Source organism: Schistocerca piceifrons, unplaced genomic scaffold (genome assembly GCF_021461385.2).
Source record: "Schistocerca piceifrons isolate TAMUIC-IGC-003096 unplaced genomic scaffold, iqSchPice1.1 HiC_scaffold_1684, whole genome shotgun sequence".
Classification (NCBI taxonomy): domain Eukaryota; kingdom Metazoa; phylum Arthropoda; class Insecta; order Orthoptera; family Acrididae; genus Schistocerca; species Schistocerca piceifrons.
The window spans coordinates 13,509-29,314 of NW_025727550.1; the positions used below are offsets into that span (position 1 = coordinate 13,509).

General features: G+C 53.4%; 41 non-coding genes across 41 annotated transcripts; 24 read left to right on the forward strand and 17 right to left on the reverse strand.

Moving 5' to 3' along the window:
• Nucleotides 1-119: 119 nt before the first annotated feature.
• Trnai-uau lies at nt 120-211 on the forward strand. The gene is given in 2 exon segments: nt 120-157; nt 176-211. It is a non-coding gene; the product is annotated as a tRNA-Ile (tRNA).
• Nucleotides 212-323: 112 nt separating this feature from the next.
• Trnad-guc lies at nt 324-395 on the forward strand. Its single transcript has one exon. It is a non-coding gene; the product is annotated as a tRNA-Asp (tRNA).
• Nucleotides 396-628: 233 nt separating this feature from the next.
• Nucleotides 629-700, reverse strand: Trnam-cau. The gene has a single exon. It is a non-coding gene; the product is annotated as a tRNA-Met (tRNA).
• Nucleotides 701-1,445: 745 nt separating this feature from the next.
• Trnai-uau lies at nt 1,446-1,537 on the forward strand. The gene is given in 2 exon segments: nt 1,446-1,483; nt 1,502-1,537. It is a non-coding gene; the product is annotated as a tRNA-Ile (tRNA).
• A 112-nt stretch (nt 1,538-1,649) lies between these two features.
• On the forward strand, nt 1,650-1,721 carry Trnad-guc. The gene has a single exon. It is a non-coding gene; the product is annotated as a tRNA-Asp (tRNA).
• A 233-nt stretch (nt 1,722-1,954) lies between these two features.
• Trnam-cau lies at nt 1,955-2,026 on the reverse strand. The gene has a single exon. It is a non-coding gene; the product is annotated as a tRNA-Met (tRNA).
• A 274-nt stretch (nt 2,027-2,300) lies between these two features.
• Nucleotides 2,301-2,373, reverse strand: Trnar-acg. Its single transcript has one exon. It is a non-coding gene; the product is annotated as a tRNA-Arg (tRNA).
• A 445-nt stretch (nt 2,374-2,818) lies between these two features.
• On the forward strand, nt 2,819-2,910 carry Trnai-uau. The gene is given in 2 exon segments: nt 2,819-2,856; nt 2,875-2,910. It is a non-coding gene; the product is annotated as a tRNA-Ile (tRNA).
• Nucleotides 2,911-3,022: 112 nt separating this feature from the next.
• Nucleotides 3,023-3,094, forward strand: Trnad-guc. Its single transcript has one exon. It is a non-coding gene; the product is annotated as a tRNA-Asp (tRNA).
• Nucleotides 3,095-3,327: 233 nt separating this feature from the next.
• Nucleotides 3,328-3,399, reverse strand: Trnam-cau. The gene has a single exon. It is a non-coding gene; the product is annotated as a tRNA-Met (tRNA).
• A 745-nt stretch (nt 3,400-4,144) lies between these two features.
• Trnai-uau lies at nt 4,145-4,236 on the forward strand. Its single transcript is given in 2 exon segments — nt 4,145-4,182; nt 4,201-4,236. It is a non-coding gene; the product is annotated as a tRNA-Ile (tRNA).
• Nucleotides 4,237-4,348: 112 nt separating this feature from the next.
• On the forward strand, nt 4,349-4,420 carry Trnad-guc. The gene has a single exon. It is a non-coding gene; the product is annotated as a tRNA-Asp (tRNA).
• Nucleotides 4,421-4,653: 233 nt separating this feature from the next.
• Trnam-cau lies at nt 4,654-4,725 on the reverse strand. Its single transcript has one exon. It is a non-coding gene; the product is annotated as a tRNA-Met (tRNA).
• A 274-nt stretch (nt 4,726-4,999) lies between these two features.
• On the reverse strand, nt 5,000-5,072 carry Trnar-acg. The gene has a single exon. It is a non-coding gene; the product is annotated as a tRNA-Arg (tRNA).
• A 445-nt stretch (nt 5,073-5,517) lies between these two features.
• Nucleotides 5,518-5,609, forward strand: Trnai-uau. The gene is given in 2 exon segments: nt 5,518-5,555; nt 5,574-5,609. It is a non-coding gene; the product is annotated as a tRNA-Ile (tRNA).
• A 112-nt stretch (nt 5,610-5,721) lies between these two features.
• Trnad-guc lies at nt 5,722-5,793 on the forward strand. The gene has a single exon. It is a non-coding gene; the product is annotated as a tRNA-Asp (tRNA).
• A 233-nt stretch (nt 5,794-6,026) lies between these two features.
• On the reverse strand, nt 6,027-6,098 carry Trnam-cau. The gene has a single exon. It is a non-coding gene; the product is annotated as a tRNA-Met (tRNA).
• A 745-nt stretch (nt 6,099-6,843) lies between these two features.
• On the forward strand, nt 6,844-6,935 carry Trnai-uau. Its single transcript is given in 2 exon segments — nt 6,844-6,881; nt 6,900-6,935. It is a non-coding gene; the product is annotated as a tRNA-Ile (tRNA).
• A 112-nt stretch (nt 6,936-7,047) lies between these two features.
• Nucleotides 7,048-7,119, forward strand: Trnad-guc. Its single transcript has one exon. It is a non-coding gene; the product is annotated as a tRNA-Asp (tRNA).
• Nucleotides 7,120-7,698: 579 nt separating this feature from the next.
• Trnar-acg lies at nt 7,699-7,771 on the reverse strand. Its single transcript has one exon. It is a non-coding gene; the product is annotated as a tRNA-Arg (tRNA).
• A 445-nt stretch (nt 7,772-8,216) lies between these two features.
• Trnai-uau lies at nt 8,217-8,308 on the forward strand. Its single transcript is given in 2 exon segments — nt 8,217-8,254; nt 8,273-8,308. It is a non-coding gene; the product is annotated as a tRNA-Ile (tRNA).
• Nucleotides 8,309-8,420: 112 nt separating this feature from the next.
• Trnad-guc lies at nt 8,421-8,492 on the forward strand. The gene has a single exon. It is a non-coding gene; the product is annotated as a tRNA-Asp (tRNA).
• Nucleotides 8,493-8,725: 233 nt separating this feature from the next.
• Trnam-cau lies at nt 8,726-8,797 on the reverse strand. Its single transcript has one exon. It is a non-coding gene; the product is annotated as a tRNA-Met (tRNA).
• Nucleotides 8,798-9,542: 745 nt separating this feature from the next.
• On the forward strand, nt 9,543-9,634 carry Trnai-uau. Its single transcript is given in 2 exon segments — nt 9,543-9,580; nt 9,599-9,634. It is a non-coding gene; the product is annotated as a tRNA-Ile (tRNA).
• A 112-nt stretch (nt 9,635-9,746) lies between these two features.
• Trnad-guc lies at nt 9,747-9,818 on the forward strand. The gene has a single exon. It is a non-coding gene; the product is annotated as a tRNA-Asp (tRNA).
• Nucleotides 9,819-10,051: 233 nt separating this feature from the next.
• On the reverse strand, nt 10,052-10,123 carry Trnam-cau. The gene has a single exon. It is a non-coding gene; the product is annotated as a tRNA-Met (tRNA).
• Nucleotides 10,124-10,397: 274 nt separating this feature from the next.
• On the reverse strand, nt 10,398-10,470 carry Trnar-acg. Its single transcript has one exon. It is a non-coding gene; the product is annotated as a tRNA-Arg (tRNA).
• Nucleotides 10,471-10,915: 445 nt separating this feature from the next.
• Nucleotides 10,916-11,007, forward strand: Trnai-uau. The gene is given in 2 exon segments: nt 10,916-10,953; nt 10,972-11,007. It is a non-coding gene; the product is annotated as a tRNA-Ile (tRNA).
• Nucleotides 11,008-11,119: 112 nt separating this feature from the next.
• On the forward strand, nt 11,120-11,191 carry Trnad-guc. The gene has a single exon. It is a non-coding gene; the product is annotated as a tRNA-Asp (tRNA).
• Nucleotides 11,192-11,424: 233 nt separating this feature from the next.
• Nucleotides 11,425-11,496, reverse strand: Trnam-cau. Its single transcript has one exon. It is a non-coding gene; the product is annotated as a tRNA-Met (tRNA).
• A 745-nt stretch (nt 11,497-12,241) lies between these two features.
• Nucleotides 12,242-12,333, forward strand: Trnai-uau. Its single transcript is given in 2 exon segments — nt 12,242-12,279; nt 12,298-12,333. It is a non-coding gene; the product is annotated as a tRNA-Ile (tRNA).
• A 112-nt stretch (nt 12,334-12,445) lies between these two features.
• Nucleotides 12,446-12,517, forward strand: Trnad-guc. Its single transcript has one exon. It is a non-coding gene; the product is annotated as a tRNA-Asp (tRNA).
• A 233-nt stretch (nt 12,518-12,750) lies between these two features.
• Nucleotides 12,751-12,822, reverse strand: Trnam-cau. The gene has a single exon. It is a non-coding gene; the product is annotated as a tRNA-Met (tRNA).
• A 274-nt stretch (nt 12,823-13,096) lies between these two features.
• Nucleotides 13,097-13,169, reverse strand: Trnar-acg. Its single transcript has one exon. It is a non-coding gene; the product is annotated as a tRNA-Arg (tRNA).
• Nucleotides 13,170-13,614: 445 nt separating this feature from the next.
• On the forward strand, nt 13,615-13,706 carry Trnai-uau. Its single transcript is given in 2 exon segments — nt 13,615-13,652; nt 13,671-13,706. It is a non-coding gene; the product is annotated as a tRNA-Ile (tRNA).
• A 112-nt stretch (nt 13,707-13,818) lies between these two features.
• Trnad-guc lies at nt 13,819-13,890 on the forward strand. Its single transcript has one exon. It is a non-coding gene; the product is annotated as a tRNA-Asp (tRNA).
• A 233-nt stretch (nt 13,891-14,123) lies between these two features.
• Trnam-cau lies at nt 14,124-14,195 on the reverse strand. Its single transcript has one exon. It is a non-coding gene; the product is annotated as a tRNA-Met (tRNA).
• Nucleotides 14,196-14,469: 274 nt separating this feature from the next.
• Nucleotides 14,470-14,542, reverse strand: Trnar-acg. Its single transcript has one exon. It is a non-coding gene; the product is annotated as a tRNA-Arg (tRNA).
• A 445-nt stretch (nt 14,543-14,987) lies between these two features.
• Nucleotides 14,988-15,079, forward strand: Trnai-uau. Its single transcript is given in 2 exon segments — nt 14,988-15,025; nt 15,044-15,079. It is a non-coding gene; the product is annotated as a tRNA-Ile (tRNA).
• A 112-nt stretch (nt 15,080-15,191) lies between these two features.
• On the forward strand, nt 15,192-15,263 carry Trnad-guc. Its single transcript has one exon. It is a non-coding gene; the product is annotated as a tRNA-Asp (tRNA).
• A 233-nt stretch (nt 15,264-15,496) lies between these two features.
• Nucleotides 15,497-15,568, reverse strand: Trnam-cau. The gene has a single exon. It is a non-coding gene; the product is annotated as a tRNA-Met (tRNA).
• Nucleotides 15,569-15,806: the final 238 nt, after the last annotated feature.

Sequence of the window (15,806 nt, forward strand, 5' to 3'; positions counted from 1 at the left end):
CATTCGTAGACAGGTGCTAAAGTCGTAGTATGGCCGCAGGTGACGGTCGTATGACGGGTCTGTAGCCACAACAGGTTGGCATCAAAGTGAATACCGCTAACTGTAAGCACTCTGCTGTAGCCCCAGTGGCGCAATTGGTTAGCGCACGGTACTTATAAGGCAGTAGCCGTGAGCAATGCCGGGGTTGTGAGTTCGAGCCTCACCTGGGGCATACTTTTATTTCGTAGCAGCTGACTATGGAAGCATCGGGACGCTAGATTTGAGATGTATCACGTACCTGAGAGACCATAAATGTGCGTGCACTGCAGTCAACGACCGCGTGTTCCTCGGTAGTATAGTGGTTAGTACCCCCGCCTGTCACGCGGGACACCGGGGTTCGATTCCCCGCCGGGGAGATGCGATTTTTATATCGCGAAGGTTGCACGTGTGGCCCGAAAAAGCATTACCGTTGTGATCAAGGAATGTAATTGCTAAAAAATCGTAAGAAAGTCTGCGTCTTAGGAAGTGTTTCTCGTATTCTGCACACGACGTCGTCGTTTCACAACTCACAGGGTTTGCTGTCGACGCTGAATCAGCGCACCCCAAGATTAATGATCGAGCTCGAAGCACCCAAGAAAAAGAATAATTTTAGCAGAGCGTGGTTTCGATCCACGGACCTCTGGGTTATGGGCCCAGCACGCTTCCACTGCGCCACTCTGCTGTGCGGAGAGAAGCGCGCTCTTCGGTGCGTGACATGGGACACTTGGAAAAGCGTTGTCTGCGTCGCCTACCGTTTAATTAACTGTGTAGCATCTCCCAGCTTGACTTGTCTCGACTTTGCTCGACTGACGCTACGCTGACGCTTGCACCAAGCGATATTTACCGCGATCGTCTCGAGATGCAGCTGCGAGATGCTCAGGATTAACATTGCACTCCACGAAGGTGGAGTCGTTCGAATCCACTGCCTAGCTACGCGCCCGCAACTAACAAAATGCCGACCCTGCCAGGATTCGAACCTGGAATCTTCGGACCCGTAGTCAGACGCGTTATCCGTTGCGCCACAGAGCCACTGCTCGCGTTTTCTGCTACGAGGCGGGTGCACATCGCAAAGAAACGTGTTCTCCGTGGCTCGGCAATTGCATGTCGTCCACCGACAACGGCGGCGCGGCCACTGTGCTCTTGCGCACTCTGCAGGGAGCTGCCACCAAGGAAGGCATCTCTCCTCCAGCTGCTCGGCCACGATGCGCCTGCATAGCTTAGAGCTTGCCACACATCTGCCGTCGCTGCTGGACAGGTAGCAGAATGCAAGGTGCGCGTTTTTCTGCATTTTTTCGGTGATGACAAGCGGTTGATACGCTTGTAAGTGTAGCATATGACACAAGAATCGTGTGAAGCATTCGTAGACAGGTGCTAAAGTCTCAGTATGGCCGCAGGTGAATACCGCTAACTGTAAGCACTCTGCTGTAGCCCCAGTGGCGCAATTGGTTAGCGCACGGTACTTATAAGGCAGTAGCCGTGAGCAATGCCGGGGTTGTGAGTTCGAGCCTCACCTGGGGCATACTTTTATTTCGTAGCAGCTGACTATGGAAGCATCGGGACGCTAGATTTGAGATGTATCACGTACCTGAGAGACCATAAATGTGCGTGCACTGCAGTCAACGACCGCGTGTTCCTCGGTAGTATAGTGGTTAGTATCCCCGCCTGTCACGCGGGAGACCGGGGTTCGATTCCCCGCCGGGGAGATGCGATTTTTATATCGCGAAGGTTGCACGTGTGGCCCGAAAAAGCATTACCGTTGTGATCAAGGAATGTAATTGCTAAAAAATCGTAAGAAAGTCTGCGTCTTAGGAAGTGTTTCTCGTATTCTGCACACGACGTCGTCGTTTCACAACTCACAGGGTTTGCTGTCGACGCTGAATCAGCGCACCCCAAGATTAATGATCGAGCTCGAAGCACCCAAGAAAAAGAATAATTTTAGCAGAGCGTGGTTTCGATCCACGGACCTCTGGGTTATGGGCCCAGCACGCTTCCACTGCGCCACTCTGCTGTGCGGAAAGAGGCGCGCTCTTCGGAGCGTGACATGGGACACTTGGAAAAGCGTTGTCTGCGTCGCCTACCGTTTAATTAACTGTGTAGCATCTCCCAGCTTGACTTGTCTCGACTTTGCTCGACTGACGCTACGCTGACGCTTGCACCAAGCGATATTTACCGCGATCGTCTCGAGATGCAGCTGCGAGATGCTCAGGATTAACATTGCACTCCACGAAGGTGGAGACATTCGAATGCACTGCCTAGCTACGCGCCCGCAACTAACAAAATGCCGACCCTGCCAGGATTCGAACCTGGAATCTTCCGATCCGTAGTCAGACGCGTTATCCGTTGCGCCACAGGGCCACCGTTCGCGTTTTCTGCTACGAGGCGGGTGCACATCGCAAAGCAACGTGTTCTCCGTGGCTCGGCAATTGCATGCCATCCACTGACAACGTCGGCGCGGCCACTCTGGTCTTCCGCACTCTGCAGGGAGCTGCCACCAAGGAAGGCATCTCTCCTCCAGCTGCTCGGCCACGGAGCGCCTGCACAGCTTAGAGCTTGCCACACATCTGCCGTCGCTGTTGGACAGGTAGCGGAATGCCAGGCGCCCGTTTTTTTGCATTTTTTCGGTGATGACAAGCGGTTGACATGCTTGTAAGTGTAGCATATAAAACAAGAATCGTGTGAAGCATTCGTAGACAGGTGCTAAAGTCGTAGTATGGCCGCAGGTGACGGTCGTATGACGGGTCTGTAGCCACAACAGGTTGGCATCAAAGTGAATACCGCTAACTGTAAGCACTCTGCTGTAGCCCCAGTGGCGCAATTGGTTAGCGCACGGTACTTATAAGGCAGTAGCCGTGAGCAATGCCGGGGTTGTGAGTTCGAGCCTCACCTGGGGCATACTTTTATTTCGTAGCAGCTGACTATGGAAGCATCGGGACGCTAGATTTGAGATGTATCACGTACCTGAGAGACCATAAATGTGCGTGCACTGCAGTCAACGACCGCGTGTTCCTCGGTAGTATAGTGGTTAGTACCCCCGCCTGTCACGCGGGACACCGGGGTTCGATTCCCCGCCGGGGAGATGCGATTTTTATATCGCGAAGGTTGCACGTGTGGCCCGAAAAAGCATTACCGTTGTGATCAAGGAATGTAATTGCTAAAAAATCGTAAGAAAGTCTGCGTCTTAGGAAGTGTTTCTCGTATTCTGCACACGACGTCGTCGTTTCACAACTCACAGGGTTTGCTGTCGACGCTGAATCAGCGCACCCCAAGATTAATGATCGAGCTCGAAGCACCCAAGAAAAAGAATAATTTTAGCAGAGCGTGGTTTCGATCCACGGACCTCTGGGTTATGGGCCCAGCACGCTTCCACTGCGCCACTCTGCTGTGCGGAGAGAAGCGCGCTCTTCGGTGCGTGACATGGGACACTTGGAAAAGCGTTGTCTGCGTCGCCTACCGTTTAATTAACTGTGTAGCATCTCCCAGCTTGACTTGTCTCGACTTTGCTCGACTGACGCTACGCTGACGCTTGCACCAAGCGATATTTACCGCGATCGTCTCGAGATGCAGCTGCGAGATGCTCAGGATTAACATTGCACTCCACGAAGGTGGAGTCGTTCGAATCCACTGCCTAGCTACGCGCCCGCAACTAACAAAATGCCGACCCTGCCAGGATTCGAACCTGGAATCTTCGGACCCGTAGTCAGACGCGTTATCCGTTGCGCCACAGAGCCACTGCTCGCGTTTTCTGCTACGAGGCGGGTGCACATCGCAAAGAAACGTGTTCTCCGTGGCTCGGCAATTGCATGTCGTCCACCGACAACGGCGGCGCGGCCACTGTGCTCTTGCGCACTCTGCAGGGAGCTGCCACCAAGGAAGGCATCTCTCCTCCAGCTGCTCGGCCACGATGCGCCTGCATAGCTTAGAGCTTGCCACACATCTGCCGTCGCTGCTGGACAGGTAGCAGAATGCAAGGTGCGCGTTTTTCTGCATTTTTTCGGTGATGACAAGCGGTTGATACGCTTGTAAGTGTAGCATATGACACAAGAATCGTGTGAAGCATTCGTAGACAGGTGCTAAAGTCTCAGTATGGCCGCAGGTGAATACCGCTAACTGTAAGCACTCTGCTGTAGCCCCAGTGGCGCAATTGGTTAGCGCACGGTACTTATAAGGCAGTAGCCGTGAGCAATGCCGGGGTTGTGAGTTCGAGCCTCACCTGGGGCATACTTTTATTTCGTAGCAGCTGACTATGGAAGCATCGGGACGCTAGATTTGAGATGTATCACGTACCTGAGAGACCATAAATGTGCGTGCACTGCAGTCAACGACCGCGTGTTCCTCGGTAGTATAGTGGTTAGTATCCCCGCCTGTCACGCGGGAGACCGGGGTTCGATTCCCCGCCGGGGAGATGCGATTTTTATATCGCGAAGGTTGCACGTGTGGCCCGAAAAAGCATTACCGTTGTGATCAAGGAATGTAATTGCTAAAAAATCGTAAGAAAGTCTGCGTCTTAGGAAGTGTTTCTCGTATTCTGCACACGACGTCGTCGTTTCACAACTCACAGGGTTTGCTGTCGACGCTGAATCAGCGCACCCCAAGATTAATGATCGAGCTCGAAGCACCCAAGAAAAAGAATAATTTTAGCAGAGCGTGGTTTCGATCCACGGACCTCTGGGTTATGGGCCCAGCACGCTTCCACTGCGCCACTCTGCTGTGCGGAAAGAGGCGCGCTCTTCGGAGCGTGACATGGGACACTTGGAAAAGCGTTGTCTGCGTCGCCTACCGTTTAATTAACTGTGTAGCATCTCCCAGCTTGACTTGTCTCGACTTTGCTCGACTGACGCTACGCTGACGCTTGCACCAAGCGATATTTACCGCGATCGTCTCGAGATGCAGCTGCGAGATGCTCAGGATTAACATTGCACTCCACGAAGGTGGAGACATTCGAATGCACTGCCTAGCTACGCGCCCGCAACTAACAAAATGCCGACCCTGCCAGGATTCGAACCTGGAATCTTCCGATCCGTAGTCAGACGCGTTATCCGTTGCGCCACAGGGCCACCGTTCGCGTTTTCTGCTACGAGGCGGGTGCACATCGCAAAGCAACGTGTTCTCCGTGGCTCGGCAATTGCATGCCATCCACTGACAACGTCGGCGCGGCCACTCTGGTCTTCCGCACTCTGCAGGGAGCTGCCACCAAGGAAGGCATCTCTCCTCCAGCTGCTCGGCCACGGAGCGCCTGCACAGCTTAGAGCTTGCCACACATCTGCCGTCGCTGTTGGACAGGTAGCGGAATGCCAGGCGCCCGTTTTTTTGCATTTTTTCGGTGATGACAAGCGGTTGACATGCTTGTAAGTGTAGCATATAAAACAAGAATCGTGTGAAGCATTCGTAGACAGGTGCTAAAGTCGTAGTATGGCCGCAGGTGACGGTCGTATGACGGGTCTGTAGCCACAACAGGTTGGCATCAAAGTGAATACCGCTAACTGTAAGCACTCTGCTGTAGCCCCAGTGGCGCAATTGGTTAGCGCACGGTACTTATAAGGCAGTAGCCGTGAGCAATGCCGGGGTTGTGAGTTCGAGCCTCACCTGGGGCATACTTTTATTTCGTAGCAGCTGACTATGGAAGCATCGGGACGCTAGATTTGAGATGTATCACGTACCTGAGAGACCATAAATGTGCGTGCACTGCAGTCAACGACCGCGTGTTCCTCGGTAGTATAGTGGTTAGTACCCCCGCCTGTCACGCGGGACACCGGGGTTCGATTCCCCGCCGGGGAGATGCGATTTTTATATCGCGAAGGTTGCACGTGTGGCCCGAAAAAGCATTACCGTTGTGATCAAGGAATGTAATTGCTAAAAAATCGTAAGAAAGTCTGCGTCTTAGGAAGTGTTTCTCGTATTCTGCACACGACGTCGTCGTTTCACAACTCACAGGGTTTGCTGTCGACGCTGAATCAGCGCACCCCAAGATTAATGATCGAGCTCGAAGCACCCAAGAAAAAGAATAATTTTAGCAGAGCGTGGTTTCGATCCACGGACCTCTGGGTTATGGGCCCAGCACGCTTCCACTGCGCCACTCTGCTGTGCGGAGAGAAGCGCGCTCTTCGGTGCGTGACATGGGACACTTGGAAAAGCGTTGTCTGCGTCGCCTACCGTTTAATTAACTGTGTAGCATCTCCCAGCTTGACTTGTCTCGACTTTGCTCGACTGACGCTACGCTGACGCTTGCACCAAGCGATATTTACCGCGATCGTCTCGAGATGCAGCTGCGAGATGCTCAGGATTAACATTGCACTCCACGAAGGTGGAGTCGTTCGAATCCACTGCCTAGCTACGCGCCCGCAACTAACAAAATGCCGACCCTGCCAGGATTCGAACCTGGAATCTTCGGACCCGTAGTCAGACGCGTTATCCGTTGCGCCACAGAGCCACTGCTCGCGTTTTCTGCTACGAGGCGGGTGCACATCGCAAAGAAACGTGTTCTCCGTGGCTCGGCAATTGCATGTCGTCCACCGACAACGGCGGCGCGGCCACTGTGCTCTTGCGCACTCTGCAGGGAGCTGCCACCAAGGAAGGCATCTCTCCTCCAGCTGCTCGGCCACGATGCGCCTGCATAGCTTAGAGCTTGCCACACATCTGCCGTCGCTGCTGGACAGGTAGCAGAATGCAAGGTGCGCGTTTTTCTGCATTTTTTCGGTGATGACAAGCGGTTGATACGCTTGTAAGTGTAGCATATGACACAAGAATCGTGTGAAGCATTCGTAGACAGGTGCTAAAGTCTCAGTATGGCCGCAGGTGAATACCGCTAACTGTAAGCACTCTGCTGTAGCCCCAGTGGCGCAATTGGTTAGCGCACGGTACTTATAAGGCAGTAGCCGTGAGCAATGCCGGGGTTGTGAGTTCGAGCCTCACCTGGGGCATACTTTTATTTCGTAGCAGCTGACTATGGAAGCATCGGGACGCTAGATTTGAGATGTATCACGTACCTGAGAGACCATAAATGTGCGTGCACTGCAGTCAACGACCGCGTGTTCCTCGGTAGTATAGTGGTTAGTATCCCCGCCTGTCACGCGGGAGACCGGGGTTCGATTCCCCGCCGGGGAGATGCGATTTTTATATCGCGAAGGTTGCACGTGTGGCCCGAAAAAGCATTACCGTTGTGATCAAGGAATGTAATTGCTAAAAAATCGTAAGAAAGTCTGCGTCTTAGGAAGTGTTTCTCGTATTCTGCACACGACGTCGTCGTTTCACAACTCACAGGGTTTGCTGTCGACGCTGAATCAGCGCACCCCAAGATTAATGATCGAGCTCGAAGCACCCAAGAAAAAGAATAATTTTAGCAGAGCGTGGTTTCGATCCAAGGACCTCTGGGTTATGGGCCCAGCACGCTTCCACTGCGCCACTCTGCTGTGCGGAAAGAGGCGCGCTCTTCGGAGCGTGACATGGGACACTTGGAAAAGCGTTGTCTGCGTCGCCTACCGTTTAATTAACTGTGTAGCATCTCCCAGCTTGACTTGTCTCGACTTTGCTCGACTGACGCTACGCTGACGCTTGCACCAAGCGATATTTACCGCGATCGTCTCGAGATGCAGCTGCGAGATGCTCAGGATTAACATTGCACTCCACGAAGGTGGAGACATTCGAATGCACTGCCTAGCTACGCGCCCGCAACTAACAAAATGCCGACCCTGCCAGGATTCGAACCTGGAATCTTCCGATCCGTAGTCAGACGCGTTATCCGTTGCGCCACAGGGCCACCGTTCGCGTTTTCTGCTACGAGGCGGGTGCACATCGCAAAGCAACGTGTTCTCCGTGGCTCGGCAATTGCATGCCATCCACTGACAACGTCGGCGCGGCCACTCTGGTCTTCCGCACTCTGCAGGGAGCTGCCACCAAGGAAGGCATCTCTCCTCCAGCTGCTCGGCCACGGAGCGCCTGCACAGCTTAGAGCTTGCCACACATCTGCCGTCGCTGTTGGACAGGTAGCGGAATGCCAGGCGCCCGTTTTTTTGCATTTTTTCGGTGATGACAAGCGGTTGACATGCTTGTAAGTGTAGCATATAAAACAAGAATCGTGTGAAGCATTCGTAGACAGGTGCTAAAGTCGTAGTATGGCCGCAGGTGACGGTCGTATGACGGGTCTGTAGCCACAACAGGTTGGCATCAAAGTGAATACCGCTAACTGTAAGCACTCTGCTGTAGCCCCAGTGGCGCAATTGGTTAGCGCACGGTACTTATAAGGCAGTAGCCGTGAGCAATGCCGGGGTTGTGAGTTCGAGCCTCACCTGGGGCATACTTTTATTTCGTAGCAGCTGACTATGGAAGCATCGGGACGCTAGATTTGAGATGTATCACGTACCTGAGAGACCATAAATGTGCGTGCACTGCAGTCAACGACCGCGTGTTCCTCGGTAGTATAGTGGTTAGTACCCCCGCCTGTCACGCGGGACACCGGGGTTCGATTCCCCGCCGGGGAGATGCGATTTTTATATCGCGAAGGTTGCACGTGTGGCCCGAAAAAGCATTACCGTTGTGATCAAGGAATGTAATTGCTAAAAAATCGTAAGAAAGTCTGCGTCTTAGGAAGTGTTTCTCGTATTCTGCACACGACGTCGTCGTTTCACAACTCACAGGGTTTGCTGTCGACGCTGAATCAGCGCACCCCAAGATTAATGATCGAGCTCGAAGCACCCAAGAAAAAGAATAATTTTAGCAGAGCGTGGTTTCGATCCACGGACCTCTGGGTTATGGGCCCAGCACGCTTCCACTGCGCCACTCTGCTGTGCGGAGAGAAGCGCGCTCTTCGGTGCGTGACATGGGACACTTGGAAAAGCGTTGTCTGCGTCGCCTACCGTTTAATTAACTGTGTAGCATCTCCCAGCTTGACTTGTCTCGACTTTGCTCGACTGACGCTACGCTGACGCTTGCACCAAGCGATATTTACCGCGATCGTCTCGAGATGCAGCTGCGAGATGCTCAGGATTAACATTGCACTCCACGAAGGTGGAGTCGTTCGAATCCACTGCCTAGCTACGCGCCCGCAACTAACAAAATGCCGACCCTGCCAGGATTCGAACCTGGAATCTTCGGACCCGTAGTCAGACGCGTTATCCGTTGCGCCACAGAGCCACTGCTCGCGTTTTCTGCTACGAGGCGGGTGCACATCGCAAAGAAACGTGTTCTCCGTGGCTCGGCAATTGCATGTCGTCCACCGACAACGGCGGCGCGGCCACTGTGCTCTTGCGCACTCTGCAGGGAGCTGCCACCAAGGAAGGCATCTCTCCTCCAGCTGCTCGGCCACGATGCGCCTGCATAGCTTAGAGCTTGCCACACATCTGCCGTCGCTGCTGGACAGGTAGCAGAATGCAAGGTGCGCGTTTTTCTGCATTTTTTCGGTGATGACAAGCGGTTGATACGCTTGTAAGTGTAGCATATGACACAAGAATCGTGTGAAGCATTCGTAGACAGGTGCTAAAGTCTCAGTATGGCCGCAGGTGAATACCGCTAACTGTAAGCACTCTGCTGTAGCCCCAGTGGCGCAATTGGTTAGCGCACGGTACTTATAAGGCAGTAGCCGTGAGCAATGCCGGGGTTGTGAGTTCGAGCCTCACCTGGGGCATACTTTTATTTCGTAGCAGCTGACTATGGAAGCATCGGGACGCTAGATTTGAGATGTATCACGTACCTGAGAGACCATAAATGTGCGTGCACTGCAGTCAACGACCGCGTGTTCCTCGGTAGTATAGTGGTTAGTATCCCCGCCTGTCACGCGGGAGACCGGGGTTCGATTCCCCGCCGGGGAGATGCGATTTTTATATCGCGAAGGTTGCACGTGTGGCCCGAAAAAGCATTACCGTTGTGATCAAGGAATGTAATTGCTAAAAAATCGTAAGAAAGTCTGCGTCTTAGGAAGTGTTTCTCGTATTCTGCACACGACGTCGTCGTTTCACAACTCACAGGGTTTGCTGTCGACGCTGAATCAGCGCACCCCAAGATTAATGATCGAGCTCGAAGCACCCAAGAAAAAGAATAATTTTAGCAGAGCGTGGTTTCGATCCACGGACCTCTGGGTTATGGGCCCAGCACGCTTCCACTGCGCCACTCTGCTGTGCGGAAAGAGGCGCGCTCTTCGGAGCGTGACATGGGACACTTGGAAAAGCGTTGTCTGCGTCGCCTACCGTTTAATTAACTGTGTAGCATCTCCCAGCTTGACTTGTCTCGACTTTGCTCGACTGACGCTACGCTGACGCTTGCACCAAGCGATATTTACCGCGATCGTCTCGAGATGCAGCTGCGAGATGCTCAGGATTAACATTGCACTCCACGAAGGTGGAGACATTCGAATGCACTGCCTAGCTACGCGCCCGCAACTAACAAAATGCCGACCCTGCCAGGATTCGAACCTGGAATCTTCCGATCCGTAGTCAGACGCGTTATCCGTTGCGCCACAGGGCCACCGTTCGCGTTTTCTGCTACGAGGCGGGTGCACATCGCAAAGCAACGTGTTCTCCGTGGCTCGGCAATTGCATGCCATCCACTGACAACGTCGGCGCGGCCACTCTGGTCTTCCGCACTCTGCAGGGAGCTGCCACCAAGGAAGGCATCTCTCCTCCAGCTGCTCGGCCACGGAGCGCCTGCACAGCTTAGAGCTTGCCACACATCTGCCGTCGCTGTTGGACAGGTAGCGGAATGCCAGGCGCCCGTTTTTTTGCATTTTTTCGGTGATGACAAGCGGTTGACATGCTTGTAAGTGTAGCATATAAAACAAGAATCGTGTGAAGCATTCGTAGACAGGTGCTAAAGTCGTAGTATGGCCGCAGGTGACGGTCGTATGACGGGTCTGTAGCCACAACAGGTTGGCATCAAAGTGAATACCGCTAACTGTAAGCACTCTGCTGTAGCCCCAGTGGCGCAATTGGTTAGCGCACGGTACTTATAAGGCAGTAGCCGTGAGCAATGCCGGGGTTGTGAGTTCGAGCCTCACCTGGGGCATACTTTTATTTCGTAGCAGCTGACTATGGAAGCATCGGGACGCTAGATTTGAGATGTATCACGTACCTGAGAGACCATAAATGTGCGTGCACTGCAGTCAACGACCGCGTGTTCCTCGGTAGTATAGTGGTTAGTACCCCCGCCTGTCACGCGGGACACCGGGGTTCGATTCCCCGCCGGGGAGATGCGATTTTTATATCGCGAAGGTTGCACGTGTGGCCCGAAAAAGCATTACCGTTGTGATCAAGGAATGTAATTGCTAAAAAATCGTAAGAAAGTCTGCGTCTTAGGAAGTGTTTCTCGTATTCTGCACACGACGTCGTCGTTTCACAACTCACAGGGTTTGCTGTCGACGCTGAATCAGCGCACCCCAAGATTAATGATCGAGCTCGAAGCACCCAAGAAAAAGAATAATTTTAGCAGAGCGTGGTTTCGATCCACGGACCTCTGGGTTATGGGCCCAGCACGCTTCCACTGCGCCACTCTGCTGTGCGGAGAGAAGCGCGCTCTTCGGTGCGTGACATGGGACACTTGGAAAAGCGTTGTCTGCGTCGCCTACCGTTTAATTAACTGTGTAGCATCTCCCAGCTTGACTTGTCTCGACTTTGCTCGACTGACGCTACGCTGACGCTTGCACCAAGCGATATTTACCGCGATCGTCTCGAGATGCAGCTGCGAGATGCTCAGGATTAACATTGCACTCCACGAAGGTGGAGTCGTTCGAATCCACTGCCTAGCTACGCGCCCGCAACTAACAAAATGCCGACCCTGCCAGGATTCGAACCTGGAATCTTCGGACCCGTAGTCAGACGCGTTATCCGTTGCGCCACAGAGCCACTGCTCGCGTTTTCTGCTACGAGGCGGGTGCACATCGCAAAGAAACGTGTTCTCCGTGGCTCGGCAATTGCATGTCGTCCACCGACAACGGCGGCGCGGCCACTGTGCTCTTGCGCACTCTGCAGGGAGCTGCCACCAAGGAAGGCATCTCTCCTCCAGCTGCTCGGCCACGATGCGCCTGCATAGCTTAGAGCTTGCCACACATCTGCCGTCGCTGCTGGACAGGTAGCAGAATGCAAGGTGCGCGTTTTTCTGCATTTTTTCGGTGATGACAAGCGGTTGATACGCTTGTAAGTGTAGCATATGACACAAGAATCGTGTGAAGCATTCGTAGACAGGTGCTAAAGTCTCAGTATGGCCGCAGGTGAATACCGCTAACTGTAAGCACTCTGCTGTAGCCCCAGTGGCGCAATTGGTTAGCGCACGGTACTTATAAGGCAGTAGCCGTGAGCAATGCCGGGGTTGTGAGTTCGAGCCTCACCTGGGGCATACTTTTATTTCGTAGCAGCTGACTATGGAAGCATCGGGACGCTAGATTTGAGATGTATCACGTACCTGAGAGACCATAAATGTGCGTGCACTGCAGTCAACGACCGCGTGTTCCTCGGTAGTATAGTGGTTAGTATCCCCGCCTGTCACGCGGGAGACCGGGGTTCGATTCCCCGCCGGGGAGATGCGATTTTTATATCGCGAAGGTTGCACGTGTGGCCCGAAAAAGCATTACCGTTGTGATCAAGGAATGTAATTGCTAAAAAATCGTAAGAAAGTCTGCGTCTTAGGAAGTGTTTCTCGTATTCTGCACACGACGTCGTCGTTTCACAACTCACAGGGTTTGCTGTCGACGCTGAATCAGCGCACCCCAAGATTAATGATCGAGCTCGAAGCACCCAAGAAAAAGAATAATTTTAGCAGAGCGTGGTTTCGATCCACGGACCTCTGGGTTATGGGCCCAGCACGCTTCCACTGCGCCACTCTGCTGTGCGGAAAGAGGCGCGCTCTTCGGAGCGTGACATGGGACACTTGGAAAAGCGTTGTCTGCGTCGCCTACCGTTTAATTAACTGTGTAGCATCTCCCAGCTTGACTTGTCTCGACTTTGCTCGACTGACGCTACGCTGACGCTTGCACCAAGCGATATTTACCGCGATCGTCTCGAGATGCAGCTGCGAGATGCTCAGGATTAACATTGCACTCCACGAAGGTGGAGACATTCGAATGCACTGCCTAGCTACGCGCCCGCAACTAACAAAATGCCGACCCTGCCAGGATTCGAACCTGGAATCTTCCGATCCGTAGTCAGACGCGTTATCCGTTGCGCCACAGGGCCACCGTTCGCGTTTTCTGCTACGAGGCGGGTGCACATCGCAAAGCAACGTGTTCTCCGTGGCTCGGCAATTGCATGCCATCCACTGACAACGTCGGCGCGGCCACTCTGGTCTTCCGCACTCTGCAGGGAGCTGCCACCAAGGAAGGCATCTCTCCTCCAGCTGCTCGGCCACGGAGCGCCTGCACAGCTTAGAGCTTGCCACACATCTGCCGTCGCTGTTGGACAGGTAGCGGAATGCCAGGCGCCCGTTTTTTTGCATTTTTTCGGTGATGACAAGCGGTTGACATGCTTGTAAGTGTAGCATATAAAACAAGAATCGTGTGAAGCATTCGTAGACAGGTGCTAAAGTCGTAGTATGGCCGCAGGTGACGGTCGTATGACGGGTCTGTAGCCACAACAGGTTGGCATCAAAGTGAATACCGCTAACTGTAAGCACTCTGCTGTAGCCCCAGTGGCGCAATTGGTTAGCGCACGGTACTTATAAGGCAGTAGCCGTGAGCAATGCCGGGGTTGTGAGTTCGAGCCTCACCTGGGGCATACTTTTATTTCGTAGCAGCTGACTATGGAAGCATCGGGACGCTAGATTTGAGATGTATCACGTACCTGAGAGACCATAAATGTGCGTGCACTGCAGTCAACGACCGCGTGTTCCTCGGTAGTATAGTGGTTAGTACCCCCGCCTGTCACGCGGGACACCGGGGTTCGATTCCCCGCCGGGGAGATGCGATTTTTATATCGCGAAGGTTGCACGTGTGGCCCGAAAAAGCATTACCGTTGTGATCAAGGAATGTAATTGCTAAAAAATCGTAAGAAAGTCTGCGTCTTAGGAAGTGTTTCTCGTATTCTGCACACGACGTCGTCGTTTCACAACTCACAGGGTTTGCTGTCGACGCTGAATCAGCGCACCCCAAGATTAATGATCGAGCTCGAAGCACCCAAGAAAAAGAATAATTTTAGCAGAGCGTGGTTTCGATCCACGGACCTCTGGGTTATGGGCCCAGCACGCTTCCACTGCGCCACTCTGCTGTGCGGAGAGAAGCGCGCTCTTCGGTGCGTGACATGGGACACTTGGAAAAGCGTTGTCTGCGTCGCCTACCGTTTAATTAACTGTGTAGCATCTCCCAGCTTGACTTGTCTCGACTTTGCTCGACTGACGCTACGCTGACGCTTGCACCAAGCGATATTTACCGCGATCGTCTCGAGATGCAGCTGCGAGATGCTCAGGATTAACATTGCACTCCACGAAGGTGGAGACATTCGAATGCACTGCCTAGCTACGCGCCCGCAACTAACAAAATGCCGACCCTGCCAGGATTCGAACCTGGAATCTTCTGATCCGTAGTCAGACGCGTTATCCGTTGCGCCACAGGGCCACCGTTCGCGTTTTCTGCTACGAGGCGGGTGCACATCGCAAAGCAACGTGTTCTCCGTGGCTCGGCAATTGCATGCCATCCACTGACAACGTCGGCGCGGCCACTCTGGTCTTCCGCACTCTGCAGGGAGCTGCCACCAAGGAAGGCATCTCTCCTCCAGCTGCTCGGCCACGGAGCGCCTGCACAGCTTAGAGCTTGCCACACATCTGCCGTCGCTGTTGGACAGGTAGCGGAATGCCAGGCGCCCGTTTTTTTGCATTTTTTCGGTGATGACAAGCGGTTGACATGCTTGTAAGTGTAGCATATAAAACAAGAATCGTGTGAAGCATTCGTAGACAGGTGCTAAAGTCGTAGTATGGCCGCAGGTGACGGTCGTATGACGGGTCTGTAGCCACAACAGGTTGGCATCAAAGTGAATACCGCTAACTGTAAGCACTCTGCTGTAGCCCCAGTGGCGCAATTGGTTAGCGCACGGTACTTATAAGGCAGTAGCCGTGAGCAATGCCGGGGTTGTGAGTTCGAGCCTCACCTGGGGCATACTTTTATTTCGTAGCAGCTGACTATGGAAGCATCGGGACGCTAGATTTGAGATGTATCACGTACCTGAGAGACCATAAATGTGCGTGCACTGCAGTCAACGACCGCGTGTTCCTCGGTAGTATAGTGGTTAGTATCCCCGCCTGTCACGCGGGAGACCGGGGTTCGATTCCCCGCCGGGGAGATGCGATTTTTATATCGCGAAGGTTGCACGTGTGGCCCGAAAAAGCATTACCGTTGTGATCAAGGAATGTAATTGCTAAAAAATCGTAAGAAAGTCTGCGTCTTAGGAAGTGTTTCTCGTATTCTGCACACGACGTCGTCGTTTCACAACTCACAGGGTTTGCTGTCGACGCTGAATCAGCGCACCCCAAGATTAATGATCGAGCTCGAAGCACCCAAGAAAAAGAATAATTTTAGCAGAGCGTGGTTTCGATCCACGGACCTCTGGGTTATGGGCCCAGCACGCTTCCACTGCGCCACTCTGCTGTGCGGAGAGAAGCGCGCTCTTCGGTGCGTGACATGGGACACTTGGAAAAGCGTTGTCTGCGTCGCCTACCGTTTAATTAACTGTGTAGCATCTCCCAGCTTGACTTGTCTCGACTTTGCTCGACTGACGCTACGCTGACGCTTGCACCAAGCGATATTTACCGCGATCGTCTCGAGATGCAGCTGCGAGATGCTCAGGATTAACATTGCACTCCACGAAGGTGGAGTCGTTCGAATC